This window comes from Chelonia mydas, chromosome 1 (assembly GCF_015237465.2).
Source record: "Chelonia mydas isolate rCheMyd1 chromosome 1, rCheMyd1.pri.v2, whole genome shotgun sequence".
NCBI classification, from domain to species: domain Eukaryota; kingdom Metazoa; phylum Chordata; order Testudines; family Cheloniidae; genus Chelonia; species Chelonia mydas.
The window spans coordinates 250,320,785-250,339,567 of record NC_057849.1 but is presented as its reverse complement, the minus strand read 5'-3'; the positions used below and the strand labels follow the sequence as shown (position 1 = coordinate 250,339,567).

The 18,783-nt window shown below is 44.5% G+C and overlaps 1 long non-coding RNA gene across 5 annotated transcripts in view; it reads right to left on the bottom strand.

Annotated features, from left to right (window-relative positions):
* Positions 1 to 992: 992 nt before the first annotated feature.
* Positions 993 to 18,783, bottom strand: part of LOC114020914 — a 45,172-nt gene continuing 27,381 nt past the window's right edge. For 3 of the 5 annotated variants that reach the window (XR_006289326.1, XR_006289325.1, XR_006289324.1), the window contains exons 5-6: positions 11,252 to 16,936; positions 994 to 2,378 (exon numbers count right to left, since the gene is read on the bottom strand). This is a non-coding gene — a long non-coding RNA (uncharacterized LOC114020914). Of the gene's footprint in view, positions 2,379 to 11,251; positions 16,937 to 18,783 lie in introns of all 5 variants that reach the window. The other 2 variants (XR_006289330.1, XR_006289327.1) reach the window with 1 other exon arrangement.

The following is an 18,783-nucleotide window of genomic DNA, read 5'->3' as shown; positions in this document are numbered from 1 at the left end:
TTCTCACTTCTGGACAATGGAAAAATCGGTGGCGAGGGCCACTTTACAGGCTGCTCTGGATGTGGCTGACTTTGTTGCCAGGTCCATGGCTTTGGCAGTTGCCAAGCACATGAGTTCATGGTTGCAGTCCTCTGGGCTCCTTCAGAACCTGCCTTTCGAAGAAGCTTTGCGTTTTTCAGAACAGATGGACGCAAAGCTTCATGGACTAAAAGACTCAAGAACGACCCTTACATCTCGTGGATTGTACACCCCAGCCCCTTCAAGGAAGCACTACAGGCCTCATCAGCCTCTTCAAGTACTCTGCCCTGGCTGCCCATCAGGACCTGCAGAGGAAGAGAAATAGGTGCAGGCCACCTTCTATGTCTACATCAATACCAGTCCCACCCAGACATCCAGGGGGTTCTAAACAGGCATTTTGATGGGACACTCAAGGAGGCTGTACCAGTTCCCATGATGCCATGATTCCTGTTTCTCCTTTATTTGCAAACTGGTTTTCCCACTTCCTCAATGCTTGGTCCTGTGTCACCAGAAACCGTTGGGTTTTGAGCACTGTAAAGGTGGGATACACCCTCCTGCACAGGCGCTGACTCCGTGGGTGCTCCAGGGTTGTAGCACCTATGGGGAAAAATTAGCTCCGCACCCCTACCAGCTCCTCCCTCCTCGCCTCCTTCTCCCTGCCCCCCCGAATGCACCATGTCCCCGCTCCTCCCCCTCCCTCTCAGCACTTCCTGGCCCCCCACTGCCTAACAGCTGTTCAGCGGCGCTTAGAACTTTCCAGGAGGGAGGAGGAGGAGCAGGGACGCGATGCACTCTGGGGAGGAGGTGGAGAAGAGGCAGTGCAGGGGCGGAGACTTTGGGGAAGGGACAGAATGGGGGCGGGGCGAGGGCGGTGTAGGGGCAGGAAGAGGTGAGCCGGGGCGCCGGGGTCGAGCACCCACCGGGCAGAGGGGAAGTCTGCGTCTATGCCCTCCTCTTCATTTCTACCCATCCTTCCCACCCTCCCGCCCCATCCCTCTTCAGGGACCCCTCCCATGAAAAACTTCTACACCAGGAGGTTCAAGCCTTCCTTCAGGTAGGAACTGTAGAGGAGGTGCCACAGTGGTTAAGGGGGAGGGGTTTCTACTCCTGCTATTTCCTAATTCAGAAGGCAAAGGAAACTCTCATGCTATTCTAGACCTGCACGGACTATCTCAAAAAAATAAAAATTCCACATGGTCACCCTGGCATCCATTATTTCCTCCTTGGATCCCGGAGACTGGTACGCCACCCTCGACTTGAGACACCTACTATCACGTGTCGATGTATCAAGGGCACAGAAATTTCCTCAGATTTGTAGTGAACCAGTTACACTACCAATTCACAGTGCTCCTGTTTGGCCTGTCTGCAGCTCTTCAGATGTTCACAAAATGTAGGGCCATAATGGCAGCATTCCTGAGGAGATTAGGGGTGCAGGTCTACCCTTATCTGAATGACTAGCTAGTCAAGGGCCGGTCCAGGGCTCAGGTGGTATCCAGCATTTGAGTCATCCAGTCAATGTTCAGGGCCCTACGCCTTCTAATCAATGGAGACAAGTCTACCCTTTGTCCAATACAGAGAATAGAGTTTACTGGAGTAGTGTTGGACTTCACCCAAAGCATTCCTCCCGGAGGTGCAATTCGAATCAGTCCATTCCCCGGTGACACACCTCAAAGGTCACCCAATCACAACAGCCTGGAACTGTATGAGGCTCCTTCGCCACATGGCCTCGTGCACTTATGTGGTACAACACGGGAGACTGCACCTCAGACACCTCCAGACGTGGTTGGCCTCAGTGTGCTCACCAAGCCATCTTCATTTAGACACTGTACTCATGGTACCATCACGAGTCATCATCTTGCTGGATTGGTGGTTGGATCCTCTCAATGTTTGTGCAGGCGTTCCTTTCGTGTACCCTCAACCATCAATTACTCTGGCCTCAGGCATGTTAGCAGTAGGGTGGGGAGCCCACCCAGGGCCCCTCACAACTCAGGGCCTTTGGTCTCAGGCAGAGCTCTCCCTTCATATCAATGTCAGAGAGCTCAGAGTGGTTTGTCTTGCCTGTCAGATGTTCCTGCCTCACATCAAGGGCAAAAGTTATCTTGTTCTTACGGACAACACTGCAGCCATATTTTACCTAAACAGGCAGGAAGGAGCTTACTCTTCCCTCCTTTGTCAGGAAGCAGTCGACCTATGGGAATTTGTATAGCCCACTCAATCAACCTCGAGGCCTCTGACCTTCTGGAGAGGCAAAACAAGCTGGCAGATCATCTGAGAGATCTTTCTCCGGTCAACACAACTGGATTCTTAGCCTGGATGTAGCCAGAGACATTTTCCAGCACTGAGGGACTCCCCAAATAGACCTGTTTGCAAACAAGTACAAAAGAATGTGTCACCAATTCTGCTCCCTGGGTTCCATCACAGTCACCTTCCTGCGACCCTGGACAGGACAGCTTTATTATGCTTTCCCCCGCAATCCCACCCCTTCACAGAGTGTTACTCAAAATCAAGTGAGACCACTCCTGCATTATATTAATAGCCCCAACATGGCCCCGTCAACACGATTCTCCACTCTGCTAGACCTCCCAGTGACAACTCCAATCTTACTCCCATTACATCTGCATCTGATCTCCTGGGACCATGACTGGTGCTTCACCCGAACCTAAACTCCCTTCACTGAATGGCCTGAAAGCTCCAGGGCTAAATCCCAGAGAACAGGCTTGCTCAAAGCGAGTTTGCCAAGCGTTACTAAGTAGTAGAAAGCCCTCCACCAGAACTACCTTCCGATTAAAATGGAAGCAACTGTCGGGCTGGGCTTCCCAAATTTGAGTCTCACCAACGAATTCATCCATTCATAGACTGGGGACCATTCAGATCATCTAGTCTAACCTCCTGCACATTACAGGCCACTGAAACTCACACACCCACTTCTGAAAGAGACCCCTAACCTCTGGCTGAGTTACTGAAGTCCTCAAATCATGGTTTAAAGACATGGTTTAAAGTTATGGAGAATCCACCATTTACACTTGTTTAAACCTGCAAATGACCCGTGCTCCATGCTTCAGAGGAAGGTGAACCCCCATCCCCAGGGTCTCTGCCAGGAACAAATTCCTTCCTAACCCCAAATATAGTGATCAGTTAGCCTCTGAGCATGTGGGCAAGACCAGGCTATCAGGCAGATACCTGGGAAAGAATTCTCTGTAGTAACTCAAAGCCCTCCCCATCTAATATCCTGTCTCCAGCTGTTGGGGATTTTTGCTACTGGCAGTTGCTGATGGGCCCCATGCCATTGTAGGCAGTCCCATCATACCATCCTCATTCAAAATATACTCAACTGTTTGTTGCACCTGAAATGACAAGGCTTATCCATTTCCTCTATCAGCTGTCCACTCTCCGGTGGATAACTGATCCCTCAAAGGACTAGAAAGGTGGTACCCTCAAGTAAGGGCACCTGTTCCCCCCAGGACCTGAACTTGGTCTTGTCCAAACTTATGGGACCACTGTTTGAGCTGCTAGCAACATGCTCCTTTCTAGAACTCTTCTGAAAAGTGGCTTTTCTAATTGCCATCACTTCTGCCAGAAGAGTCTCTGAACTCCATGCCGTTACATTGGAGCCACCATACACAGTCTCTTTAAAGATAACGTGTCTTTACATCCTCACCCCAGTTTCCTTCCCAAAGTAGTGTAGCAATTTCATAGCAATCAGGCAATTTACTTACCTGTCTTTTACCCAAAACCTCATGCAAATAAGGAGAATTAACAACTTCGCTCATTGGCTGTTAGATGGGCTCTAGCATTCTAGATAAAAAGGACTAAACCATTTTGGCGGTCCACCAAACTGTCTATGGCTGATTGGGAGTCACCCGGAGTGGAATGCACATGTGCAATCATGTGAAGAAGAAGAAAAAACGCTTACTGACCTTTCATAACTGTTGTTCTTTGAGATGTGTTACACACGTCCATCCCACGACCTGCTCTCCTACCCCTCTACATTGGAATTTCTGGAAAGAAGGAACTGAGGTGGCATGGGGTTGGCTGGGAGCTTTATATTGGCGCTAGCAGCATGATCATTCAAGCTGCCCCAACAGGTACCATGGAGGAAAAAATTCCTGGCAACTGTGCGCAAGGTGCGCACACACCAAGAGTGGAATGGACACATCTCGAAGAACAAGCTATGAAAGGTCAGTAACTGTTTTTTCCCCCATTGGCTCCATAGCCTATAGGGTAACAAATGCTTGCGCTCCAGCTCTCCCTCTACATCCATAAAACACAGTGCAGTGGACCAAACATTATCCTAATAGAGGCCTCCCTCGTAAGTAAAGCTGGAACAGCACTCTCCTTCATCCAAAGTGGTACTAATAGTGAAGTCCTGCCCTCACAGCAAACACATCTCTTGGTCCTGCGTCAATCAGCTGCTAAGTCCACAGGGCTATCTGTAATTCCCATATGTATAAATTCCACCCACCCAGCTCCCTGACTGGCTCAGCTCTCAGAGGCTGACCAGGGTGGAGCCTGCTAGCAGGGTTGCCCCCCGCGTATAGCCTCAGAACATATGCAGCATCCGAACAGCTACTGCACAGCTGTGTCACGTAACTGCCACTCCCTTTTTTGGAAGTTTCTGGGTCCTTCTGGCTGAGTTGCCCTGCTCTCTGCACATGTGAAGTGACACAGAATATCAAACTAAGATCCATGTCTTATTCTTCCTACTTCCCAAGCCTACTTCTCCCCCCCCCACCCTTGAGAAGTAAAATATGTGGGTTACACAAGTACCATGCCTTTGCTTTAAGGACCATATATCTGCTCCTGGATTATGGCCAAAAGCCCATTTGATGTTATCATTTTGTATAGGTCTAGCGGAGTGTAAGTTGCATAAAATACGGGTAGGTAAGAGCTGTGTAAAACAATCTGCAGTAACTTCCAGTAAAAAACACCATAAAACTTGCTGTACAAAAGAGTTCCGCCTGTTGTATTAGCTACGCAATAATGTTAATCAGAAGAAATGCTAGCATTTCTAACGGGGGAGGGGAAGAACAACAAGCCCATAGCAAGCTGTCTGCTGTGTTGATGAAATGTATGTTTATTAGACATCTAATTACATCCAAGGGCATTCTGGGAATTGAGATAATGTTTTCTGGTGCCAGGCTGGGTTAAATGTACACAGATAATAGATCCTGCAAATGCTCAGTCAGATAGATGCAGAAAAATCGTGTTTGTTATATTCAGATGCCATCCAGCATTTATTCTGCATTTACAGGGCAAGTACAGAGGAGAAATGAAGAGGAAGAGGTTTACCACAACAAAGGCACTCATAGCTTCTAATGTCTTTCCAATTACAAGGAGCAGACGATTGCTCATCAGTGAGAAAACTGAAAGGAAAAAAAGCTAGCCATGTATGTGAATGAAGAGATTGCAGATGAAGTTCCCCACTCACAGAGGCTGATGTCAATAGGGAGTGACTCCACTGAAATCAAGTCACCTTCTCTTTGCACCAATCTAAGTGACCATGGAGTTTAGCCCCAACTCTTTTGTCACTTTCATTGTGGAGGAATCTACTCATCACAGGGAGAAAAACCCACTCAACACACCTGTCATAAATATAAAGGGAAGGGTAACCACCTTTCTGTATACAGAACTATAAAATCTCTCCTGGCCAGAGGCAAAACCTCTTCACCTGTAAAGGGTTAAGAAGCTAAGATAACCTCGCTGGCACCTGACCAAAATGACCAATGAGGAGACAAGATATTTTCGGGGGGGGGGGACAAAGGCTCTCTCTGTCTGTGTGATGCTTTTGCCAGGAACAGATCAGGAATGCTCTTCAGAACTTCTGTTAAGTTAGTAAGTAATCTAGCTAGAAATGCATTAGATTTCCTTTTGTTAAATGGCTGGTGAAATAGGTTGTGCTGAATGGAATGTATATTCCTGTTTTTGTGTCTTTTTGTAACTTAAAGTTTTGCCTAGAGGGATTCTCTCTGTTTTGAATCTGATTACCCTGTAAGGTATTTACCATCCTGATTTTACAGAAGTGATTCTTTTCCTTTTTCTTTAATTAAAATTCTTCTTTTAAGAACCTGATTACTTTTTCATTGTTCTTAAGATCCAAGGGTTTGGGTCTGTGTTCACCTATGCAAATTGGTGAGGATTTTTATCAAGCCTTCCCCAGGAAAGGGGGTGTAGGGCTTGGGGGATATTTTGGGGGGAAGAAGTCTCCAAGTGGGCTCTTTCCCTGATCTTTAACACGCTTGGTGGTGGCAGCATAGGTTTCAAGGACAAGGCAAAATTTGTACCTTGAGGAAGTTTTTAACCTAAGCTGGTAGGAATAAGCTTAGGGGTCTTTCATGCAGGTCCCCACATCTGTACCCTAGAGTTCAGAGTGGGGAAGGAACCTTGACAACACCTTTTAAGCTTTCCCTCAAAATATTGCGCTTCCTAATTTTCAAGATTGATATCTGCTTGGAAAGTCATAATAAAAAACTGACTCTTTTCTTTAATTTGCCAAAATGAAGATTGTAGTTGTGCTTGATAAAAATCAAGAGATGCAAAGCTCTAGCTGTAATGATGAGCCTATTTTACATTTGTGCTTCACTAAGGGCCATACTCATTCTTGGACCATCACCACTGAACTCCACTGATACACAGGTGTAACTTTCAATGGAGTTGCATCAGCATAGAACTGAAGTAGCACAGTCGTGAATCAGTCCCAGCGTCTATCTTCATTTTACCTAGGGCTCACTCAAAATGGCATGGAGAGGCTTGAGGATGTGTTAAGGATTGTTAATTGACTTGTAAAAAAGTCTGTAGGTGCACCCAAAAAATGAATTGTTGCTACCATCTGTACCCTGTCTGTCACCAAAACATTGAAGTTGGCTTTAACTGTATTAATTAACGAAGTTCTCTCACCCCAGGGAGGAGAAACCCCCACATTATTTCCAAATAAGATGTCATTTTAGCCTCTAACTAAAACAATAAAAATATAAAGTAAATTAAGTCATTTCACACAAAGCTACCAAACAGCGAACATGGTGCTCTTGGGGCTGCCCAGTGACGAAGTACACCTAAACTCTATGGTGCCAGTAGCATGCCAGATGTACCATGCCTCAGAGACAAGCACTGTACATTCTTCTGCAGTAGGCCTTGCAGGTACTAGCCCTGATCTGTCCAATAACCATTTACTATAGCTAGGTGAAAGTGTATTTTACTAGGGCTGGCAGGATAAAGAAAGTTTGCAGACACCCTAGGTAGAGAGGCTTGAACAGTTACAGTTCACCGTAAGCAATAGCAGGAAGTGTTTGGCTCCCTGGGGCAGTCGAATCAAGAGTCAGGGCTCTTCAGGCCTGCTGCTTGGGGTGCCCTTTCCAGTCCAGTCTCTATTCAAGCAATAGGCACTTGTAGCTTTCCAGGCCAGGCTCAGTTACTCTCTCATTGGGGCCCCTTTGCACTGGTTCTCTGTCCAGCTGCTGCTAATCCCCCACAAACCTGCACCCCACTTGGCACTCACAGCCTGTTCCACACAAAGCTCTGCATACAGTTCCTGGGGGTTCCTCTCTTCATCCTGCTTCTCTGCAGCTCCTGGCTTTCCGTATGACCAGTACTTCCCAATCTGATCACTTCCTGGTTCAGGATCTTTCCTCCTTGCCTGGCCAGGGGAAGGGAATGTGCAGTGGAGAGGGGACTGACTGCAGACGTAGTCCCCTGCTTAGCAGTTCCATCACAACAAAACTACTTCCCGCTACTCATGCTTCATGTCCCTGGATGAGTAAGCTCCAGAGACACAAAAGAGATGTAAATCTGCTTTAAAAAAAGCACCTGGATAACCCTAGCACAGAGGAATCCTCATGTATGCCAGCTGCTCCTCCTCCCCACCGGGGATAGGAGTATGAGGGGTGGGAGAGGGCAGGGCCATGTGTGCTCATTTATAAGCAGCAAGTGACTCCTTGAGAGCTGTCATCCATTGGTACAAGTTAGAGCAACTTCAGGTCTGCTCTAACTTGTGCTAGTGTCTGGAAAAATAAATCTCGCTACTTAACATCAGATTAGCATTGGGTGTACAGCAGGGGTCTCAAACATGCGGCCCGCGGGGTTATTTTCTGTGGCCCGCCAACTCCCCGCAGCCCCCCCAGCATTTAGCTAGAGCGGCTCCAGCCCGGTGCGCACCAGGGGCAGGGCAGGCTCCCTCCCTGCCCCCGCGCCGCTCCAGGAAGCAGCTGGGACCTGGGGGAGGTGGGCCACAGGGGTCTGTGTGTTGCCCTGGCCGCTCCTCCAGGTACCTCCCCTGAAGCTCCCATTAGCTGCGGTTTCCCGTTCCCGGCCAATGGGAGCTTCAGGGGAGGTACCTGGAGGCACGGCCAGGGCAACACACAAACCCCTGTGCCCCCCCTTCCCCAAGGGGTGGGGCCTCATGGAAGTGGTGGAGTGGGGGCAGGGGTGGGGCCGGGGCAGGGGTGGGGCCAGGGCAGAGGGTGTTCACTGGTGCGGCCTTCAGGCCAATGTACTAGTCCTCATGTGGCTCTTGTGGTCATTTGAGTTTGAGACCCCTGGTGTACAGTATCCAATCAAGTGCATCTTAAAAACCTGCAAGTCACCAGGTGTTGCTAAGGCAAATTTCTACTACATCAATCAATGCTCATGTTTTGATGTGAAGCAGAGATGCAAACAGTTTTGAAGAGGTTCAGTTTTATTTAGCCAGTTGATAAGTGTGCTGGTATTTTTAGTCCAAGACAAAGCCATTAATCAAATGACTGACCCCAAGAAATAAATTGGGCCTGATCTTCCCTGGCTCAGCAATGCCAAAGATGTTCTTAGCTTAACAACACTGGTTGACACTTGCACATTCCCAGTGGTTTCCCGTGCTTATTTATTAAGGTGAATGTATTCAGCTCAGCACTTTTACAGTTCCCTAAACAAGGATTCTGACATTATTTAAAATTTATAAAGCATTTAAGTTGAACAGCATAGCTAACCTGGAACTTGAGTTAAGCCTTGATTTATGTGCTGAAGGTTTCCACTAACCCCACTATGAGATGCTTTCAGCACAGAACTGAATTTTGCAGTTGGCTCCTGTCTCTGTAATTGATCAGACTAAAACCCTGCATTCAAATTCTGGATGCCTGAGGTTTGGATTTGAATTGTTCAGTGTGGGTCCATACTGTTCAGTTTCAACACCCAGTCAAAAAATGGACCCTAGTGTCTCCAATCAGCACTGCTGACCAAGCCATTAAAAGTCCAGTTGGTGGCGCAGTGGGGCTGGCAGGCTCCATACCCGGCACTGCACAGCTTCCAGGAAGTGGCCAGCATGTCCCTCCCACTCCTAGGCAGAGGAGCGGCTACAAGGCCTCTGCGCGCTGCTCCCGCCTGCAGGGGCCACCCCCACAGCTCCCATTGGCTGCGGTTCCCAGCCAATGGGAGCTGTGGGAGGAGGAGGTGCCTGTAGGCAGGGGCAGCGTATGGAGCCCCCATGACTGCCCCTCCACCTGGAGCAGGAGGGATATGCTGGCTGCTTTCCGGGAGCCGCCTGAGGTAAGTGCCGCCTGGAGCCCGCATCCCTAACCCCTCCTGTGCCCCAACCCCCTGCCCCTCCCACGCCCAAACTCCCTCCTGCAGTCCACACCCCAAACCCCCTCCTGCACCACAAACCCCTCATCCCCAGCCCCACCCCAGAGACTGCACCTCCAGCCAGAGCTCTCACCCCAACACCCAGCCCAGAGCCCCTACCCACATCATGAATCACTCATTTCTGGCCCCAAACTGGAACCTGCACCCCCTGCCGGACTCCTCACCCCTTCCTGCACCCCAACCCATTACCCCAGCCCAGTGAAAATAAGCAAGTGAGCAAGGGTGAGGGAGAGCGAGCGACAGACGGCGGGGGGATGGAGTGATCAGGAGATGGAGCCTCAGAGAAGGGGCAGGGAAGAGGCGGGGCCTCAGGGAAGGGGCGGGCCAAGGGTGTTCGGTTTTCTGCAATTAGAAAGTTGGCAACCCTAGGTCCATTTCTAGTCATCATCCCATACATATTGTCCATTCCTACCAATAAACTCACACATGACTCTAATGGAGTATATAGGCTTCTTTGGACCAGTGGCAGCTTTGTCAATGCAAGTCTTCCAGCTCACTGATACCTTAGCTACATTCTGAATCAAATTATGGTATCCGCACACACTATATTTTGGGATACAGGATAGAACTCCCTTAAGTCAAGATTTTATAGTAACATTACATCTGTCACATATGGTCATATCCATTACGTCTTGTGCCCAGAGCACTGAATTAGCACTTTATTACAAATCAAATTGTACAAACTAACATAGCTAATGTTGGCCCGTGCCCTACAGAGCTATTTCTAAGGGAATAATTAGCTGGAGACCTACTGTCTAGCCCATCTGTGGGGATAACTTAGTTCTTTGCCCTTTCATAACAAGGATTCAGCTGCCTCACCTCTGCAGTTGGAAATAGTTAGTCAGTCCAAATCAGGAACCTAATCCTGCTGCCACTGACATCAGTCAATGACAGCATTAATGAGTAGGAGCAGGCCTTACATTAACAGACTCTCTCATATTAACTCTTCACTATAAATATACTTTCATCTGCAGGGGATCCCCACTTCATCCGTTGCCTCTAAAAAGTCAATTGAGCTTAGCAAAGGTAACTTGGCAATTTTATTAGCACATCTCTTACCAGGAATGAGGGAAAAAAAACAAATATGTGTCTGAGTGAAATATCTGCTTGAGGGAGGAAATTATAACATAAAAAAACCCGCAAATTCAATCAATTGGTATGAAGTGGTACAGACTACTCAGCATAAACAGATGTGTGGTTTCTAACATAAATTGATTAGAACAACAAGGAGTCCGGTGGCACCTTAAAGACTAAACAGATTTATTTGGGCATAAGCTTTCGTAGGTAAAAACCCCACTTCTTCAGAATCAAGAAGTGGGGTTTTTACTCATGGAAGCTTATGTCCAAATAAATCTGTTTTGTCTTTAAGATGCCACCGGACTCCTTGTTGTTTTTGTGGATACAGACTAACATGGCTACCCCGATATTTGATTAAAGCAGAGTTAAGTAAATGCAGAGCACATTTGGGAACACTAGAGGCATCTTAAGTGAGAGGGTAAAGGAAGGAAGCAGGAGACAATCAAAGTGGGGATGTATGAGGTCACCAGAAAAAAAAAAAAAAAAAAACACATATTGTGACTGATGCAAGGATCTGATGCAAAGTTGTATAGAGAAAAATTATTCCCACCTTGGCTCTTCCACGTTTTGCTTCATTTTGGAAAGCTCTAGCAGTGATGACACCCCTCATAATCTTTGCTGTTTAGATTCAAGCCCCAGCTTCTGGAGTCAAATGATTTTGTGACGATTTCAGCTTTGATTTAAAAAAACAGTAAGCTTCTAGCCTTCATGCTTGCAGAGAAAAAGCTTGAAAATATGACCTGAATGCACCCTAAAGGCTCAAAATCCAGAAGACAAAGAAAAAAGAATTCAAGATTTATTATATTTTCATAATCCCATAATTTGGGGGGGGGGTATGGCTCATGATCTGAGTGCTTGGGTTTGTCAGTACTGCTGTAGGACACTTGTTGAAGCCATATTCAATAAATTACTTACAGCTACTAACAATAATAATTTTGCAGCAGGATGAAAGCAAAAATTTTCCTCTGCAATGACTGAGAAACAAAGGGAGGGGAGTCATTTTGCAGCCTGCTTGCCTGCCCTTCCAAATGCTATACCTGATTCTACAAGCTTTTGATGACTTTCTTCTCTTCCGAGGGAATAACACCCCAGACAACCAGTTAAGAGGTGTGAAGACATGTCCCTCTTCAGGAGGGAGAGAGATGGATCACAAAGTAGGAGCTAACAATAATCACCAGCTGGAAGGGAGGAATAAACAGAAAACAACAGCCACAAACAATATGGCTGTCCTAGCATGGCAACTGTTTATATCTCCTACACTTAAAGAACCAGCTACCAGAAAAGCAGTCTCATAGTTTTCTTTGAAAGGTGAACACTGAGTGAGAAGATTCAGTAGTGGCAAGGCAGTCAGAACAAAGGAGCTTTTAGAGCAGGGGCTGAATTCCCACTTTCCAAGGGCCAGTGATTTATTTGGAAGACATCCTAGGCTTCCAGAGCTGGAGTCTGGAGTGTTGGAAGCAGTTATGTCATTTTATTTCTCTTTTATATCATCTTAACATAATCAGAACAAAGGTGCTTTCTGGGCATCCACTACTTCCTGTACCTAAAGTACAATCAGCCCTGCACAACAACAGACATAGCACTGCATTGTGTGAATCAGTCTCTGTGCACAGTTTCAGCCATCTAGCCAACAAAATGATTCATGATCCAATAATCGTAAAGACAAATACTTCCAAAAATCAGAGAACTCCTGCTAATGGAAGAATACTGAATTCTCAGTAAGACAGATGAGTTAGTTAAAAGAATTGAAGCAGCCGTTAAGGCTAGGATTTTCAAATCTGCCTAAGAGATTTGGACACCTAATTCACATTAATTTTAAGAGGAACTGGACACTCAAACCCATTCAGTGGCTACCTGTGCAAAAATCGCTAGACCTGGTGTCGTTTCATTATCTTCTATGCAACCTGCTGACACTCCACAGAACATAGAAATGTATGAGCATAAATATACATGCATTAAATGGAAATGTTACAGAAAAGGGCATGTAATTGCCAGTGGGCAGATACACAAACCATGAGAAAAATATTGTGTTAGATGAGGGGACATCCCCCATCCGCCTGACTTCCCAAAAAGTTTCAAATGTCATAAAAACCCAACATTGCTCACACATGTAAATCTAGCACTCTGCCAGAAAGGTGGCACTATCAAAAATAAGTTTAATGTATCATGTTTGCCAAAATAGTTTCCAGTTTGGCAAGAAATCAGGTATCAAATATAGTCCATCTCTGTGTAGGTTCAGTCCCTCAAGCAAAGCTACTCACTATGCATGACAGTGAATGCAGACAGATAAAAATGGTAAAGAAACCAGTTGGCAAGTGCCAACCTTATTCTGTAAGGGCCAAATCCAGGTTTTGTTGATGTCAGTGGGAGATTTTCCATTGACTTCAGTGGGATCTGAATTTGCCCCAGTGACAGGCTATAGCTGACCAGCACAGTGATTTCTATGGAAGCCATCTTGGTGGATGCCCCAAGTTCGATTTGCACTAGTAGCTCTCTCTTGGGTGCACACGATCTAAGGTCAAGCTTGGTGTTTTAATGCTTGTTTCCCATATAAATCAGGCAGGACACCCCTATTATGATTCTAGTCCTAGTCTATGGGTCTTTGTGTTAGGAGTGTGGATTTTGCTTGATTCAGAAGCCTTTTGGTTTGTATTGTGCAGTAACACACAAGGGACTGCAGTTTTATTTCCCTATTATAGGGCCTGATTCGCCACTCCATTACACCAGCTTCACTACATTGGCTGCAGTGCAGTTATACAGACACAAAATTGGTGCAGTGCAGTGCAGGATTAGGCCCCCAGGTCCTACCTCATCAGTACAGTAAGTCTTGGGAGGACTGTCCCATTGCCCTAGAGTTCAGTACTGCACTGCTCTGCTTGGCTGCTGAAAGCACAGAGTAGGTTGCTCTGGGAGTTGGCTTTGTAGCCTGGAGGTTTTTGTAACAGCCTAATAGAAAATAAGGAAAATTGGAAAACTTGTAGAAGTCAGTGGAGCTAGGCTGATTTACACCAGCTGAGGATCTGGCCCACAGCATACATCTAGAACATTTAACTTTCAGTTAACTGGGTACAGTTCTTGTTGTACTTCTAGCCACCGCCCCCACACCAAGGAAAAGCTTACAAAACCAGCACCTGATAATTGAAAGCAGTTTTCCCCCCCAATATCTGAGCCAAGTGGTTATTATGGAAACGGTGATAGAAAAATCAGAGTTGCTTGGTGGTGTGTGAAACAATCATCTCTAGCATATTTTGATCTGTTCTTTAGCCTGTGGACTGGCACACAACAGGGAACACGGGGCAGGGGGGAAGTGAGCTGTATTTAGCTAATAGGAACCTTACTTCCACAGCATGCCTGAAGGTACAAATGAAAGAATATATCTTAGCACAAGAATGAGCAACTAGTCCAAAAAATCCTGATCTATTAAAAAAAGCAGCTGGCTGACTAACGGGAAAGGAATGCACAATCAGCCTTTATCAGGTTTAACTCAGTCAATCCTTCTGCTGCAGATTCTGCTTTTCAGATGTTGTATGATATAGGTCCAATACTTATCAAAGATGGCAAAATTATCAATTGTGATACAGAAAAGGGAGAAGTCTTCAGCAAATATTTCTGTTCTGTATTCGGAAAGCAGAATGAAGTATTCATATCTTAAACTGATACTGAAATACTTTCTATTCCATCATTAATTAGGGAGGATGTGAAACAGTAGCTATTAAACATGTTTAAATCTTGAGGACTAGTTACTTGGACCCAAACAGTTTTAGATGAACTGGCTGAGGAGCTCTCTGAATTAATGTTGATTTTTTAAAAATCTTGGGACACGTGAAAAGTTCCAGAAGACTGGGGAAAAAAGCTAATGTCACACCAATATTTTAGAAGGGTAAATAGGAAAACCTGGGAAACTACAAGCCAATTAACCTGATGTCAATCCTGGGCAAAATCATAAAGAGGCGGATATCGGATACAAGGCAATTGACTTAGTCCCATATGACAATCTAATACAAAAATTAGCAATATACAAAAATCAATGTTGCCCATATTAAATGAATTAAAAACTGGCTAATTGATACAATTTTGGAGATCTCAGGGGATCATCCAATGGGGGTGTTTCTAGTGTGGTCCCATAGGAGCTGTTCTTGGCCCAATGCTATTCATGATCTTTGTCAATGTGGAGGAAAATATAAAATCATTGCTGGTAAAGTTTGCATATGACACAAATTGGTGGAGTGGTAAATAGTGACGCAGACAGGTCAGTTATACAAACCAAACTGGATTGCTTGGTAAGTTGGGTTCATTTGAACTATGTGCATTTTAAGAGCCAAATTCAAGTTCAGACATCTAGGAAAAAAGAATGAAGATCACACTTATAAGATGGGGGATTGTATCCCAGCATGGAGTGACTCCGAAAAGGACTTAAGGGTCATGTTAGATAACCAACTGAATGGGAGTTTCCAGTGCTATTCTGTAGCTAAGAGGGCAAACTTGATTCTTGGATGTATAAGTGGGGGCAGATCAAGGAGTAGGAGGAAGTTGGTATTGTCTCTGTTTACAGCTTAGTGAGCCTGTTACTAGAATACTGTGCCCAGTTCTGGTGTCCACACTTCAAAAAGGATATTAAAATGTTGGAAAGGATTCAGAAGAGAGCTGTTTGACTGATACAAGTTCTGGAAAGCATGCCTTATAGTGAGAGACTAAAGAAGCTCAATCTATTTAAATTTATCTAAGAGAATGCTAAGAGGTCAATTCATCAGTCTACAAGTACCTAAATAGGGAAGAGATTTCTGATAGTAGACAGCTCTTTTAATCCAGCAGAAAATGGTACAACAAGATCCAAGAGCTGAAAACTGAAACTAGACAAATTCAGACTAGAAATAAGGCATGAACTTTTGACATGGAGAGTAGTTAACCTTTAGAATAATTTAGCTGTGTACATGATGGATTCACTTGCCCAGTCACTTTTAAAAAAAAAATATCCAATCTCAATTTAAAAGATTGCTATCAAACAGAAGTTATTATTGGGCTTGATGCAGTGAGGTTCTTTGGCCTGTATTACACACAGGTCAGACTAGATGATTGTAATGGGTCATTTTGGCTTTAAATCCTATGAATCTATATTTATATTTGCAATGTTTATTTTCTTTCTAACTAAAGATGAGTTACAGCTTTATTGGAAAATTTGTTAGTTGCCAGTGTCTTTCAGTGTTAGACATTTTGAGGATGTAATATTTTAATGAGAGCACTGGAATATGTCCAGTGTAAAAAAAGCATTATCTCTATTCTTTAAATCTAGATTAGGGTCCCTGTGACATATTGCAGAAAGCTGTAGTGTATCTTCCAGTTAAAACAGGGAGACTTCTGGGCTCCAGAGTATTTTACTTTAAAAAAATAGATCTACAGTGAACTATACTGATTTTGAGTTTCTGCCCAGACTAATAAAATGTATTTTAACCAAAGACACCAGGAGAACTAAAATGTGAAAATATACTGTTGAGAAGATACAATAAAGAGGGATTTTGTTCCAGGTATTTACTGGGTGGTTAGAGAATAGACTCTTCTTTCACACGGTGTAACTGAAGATCCCATATAGCCCAAAAGTCATATTAACAAATCTGCTGAGATTCATGGGAGCTTAGATGTTGCCATTAGAGCTGGTTGAAACTCAGAATTTTGTTTCATGAGAAATTTCTACATTGCAAGATTTGTTTTCTTCCACATCACAAAAAAAAAAAAAAAAAAAAAAAGAGAGAGTCTGGATTTTTCCATAAAATGGAAAGTCCATACAATTTTGTTAGTAAAACACCCAAACATGGTGTTTCTGAAATAAACCATTTTTTCTGAAGTCCTCAACAGCTGCTGACTGAAATTGACATTTTTGTCACTTTCGCAGCAGATGGTTAGTGGTGGGCAGGCAGAAGAGTAGGGAACACTCAGCATATCTGTTTCAGTCAGCAGCTGCCAGGGCTTCCAGGATTCATGGCTCTAGGGTAGCCACTATGTGGACTGCTCCAGGGCCATAGCACCCTAGGACTTTCAGGACAAGTGGCTCCTGAGTACACATGGAGCCATGCTCCATAGAAGTTGTGGGCTCCCAATTCCAAGGCAGACTTTCAGTTGGGTCGCCAAGAAGCTGGGTGGATGAGCTGGCTGGAAAGGCATCTGGCAGACAGTTCTGTTGGAGTCTCCTCAGTGATCAACCAGGATCCTAGTTTTCCCCATGATAAAACACGAAAAGTCTCTAAAAAAAAAAAACAAAAAAAAAAAACCAAACAAACGACACAAATCTGTTTTTTCGCAATTAAAATGAAATGCTGAACTTTACTTTCCCATGCCACACTATATATAAGTATCAGTTGAACACAATGTTTTATTGATAAACAGTTGAACCCTGTTTATCCGAGCCTCCATTACCCGGCTCTCCATATTAACCGAACCACCAGCTTCCTGGGGCTGACAGGAATGGGGCTCAAGCAGTCAGCCCCAGCCAACTGGTGGTTTGGTTAATACTAAGAGACAGATAATGGAGCCTCAGATAAATGGGGTTCTACTGTATATGATTTTATTCTTTCACAAAATGTAAAAACCTAAAGATTCTCTGTAAAAACAAATTCCCTATTTTTCTGCGGCAAATGGATTTCTAGAAACCCTGGTGATCAGTAAGAAGATTTGTCAATATGTTTCCATTAAACATTTTACTTTCAACACATTTGGCATTTTCCGAAGAAAAACTTCTGTCAGAAAATTTCCAGCCAGCTGTAATTGCCATTCACTAGCCAATTAATTAGCCATGTGGATGCCATCAAATCTCATCATTCTGGAACTGCTATAGTTTGGAACTAAGAATAGGCCCCCTTTATTTTTTTGTTTTCTTTAATATCAAGAAGGAAAATGTAAGACATCTCATTCAAAATTTATTGCATGTGCAAAATTTCCTTAATGAAACCAGCACCCAGGCAAAACTTATCTGGCTTTGGTTTTCATTAGGTACTCAGACTAGGTTCAGCTCATGAAGATTTCAGCAAATCTGGAATGATTTATGTTTTCCATGGCTTCCACCACAAAACAGATGAAATCACACAGCCATGGCTGAGTTTCACTTTGAGTTGGAGATCATTTAAACTGGAAACCCAAGAGACGTGACCTTACATGGGCTGAAACCAGAAAAAAAAATTCACATGAAACCCCTACAAAGTAAAACCACTGAAGTTTGGTCAACTCTACTCAAAACCCATAAGAGATAGGTCATTTAGGGGAGAAAAAAGCATTCATTAATCTGGCAGCAATGGCTGGATAGCAACATAGCACATGCCATGCTATACACAGTGACATCGGAGGAGCAACCTCTAGATTCTTGCAATCTAGACTGGACTATCCAAGGAAGTCTCCTCCATCATTATGGACTAGAGCTTTAGAAATAACCAAAGCAGAGACAATCCCCCCCAAAACTCAAAAAATCCTCTCCAAGTTTTATTAAAAAAAACCCAGTGCTTGTTCTGAGGTTTTGATCCTGAAATGGAATCAACAGCATAAGGGTCTTCCAGATCAGATCCCACTGCAAGATTGGTGCTGGGGCAAGACACTTCAGAAGCATTAGTCAGTGCCACAGTGGTCACCAATAAAGTCAACATTTGCCAACAGTTACCAAACTGTTTATCTAGAATACCATTTAATTCTCTCTACTTAGAACAGAGAATAATCATGGTGTCTCATAACCCACTGAATTATAGCTATTCATAAATGGTGAGTGCTCTATCTACTTTTAACCCGCTTGCATAAGTTCAGTATAGGGTCTCTTTCTTCATGTTAATAGTGAGTCTTAGGACCAAATGTTCAACGAGCCCTCTAGCTGACTTTCATGAATGAGGGTACAAAATTAAGGGCATATACACACACACACCTATGCTTTGAAGGTACAAATGTCTGCATGGACACTTAAAGGTCTAACACTGCACACATCTAAGTGTTAGAATCTGCACCTGAAAACCTATTAGGATAGGACTTTTGACAACCAAATTTCAACACTTGTGTATATTGGAATTATTCATGTTTGCACTTGTATCATATGCCAGATGTGTATTTGTGCGT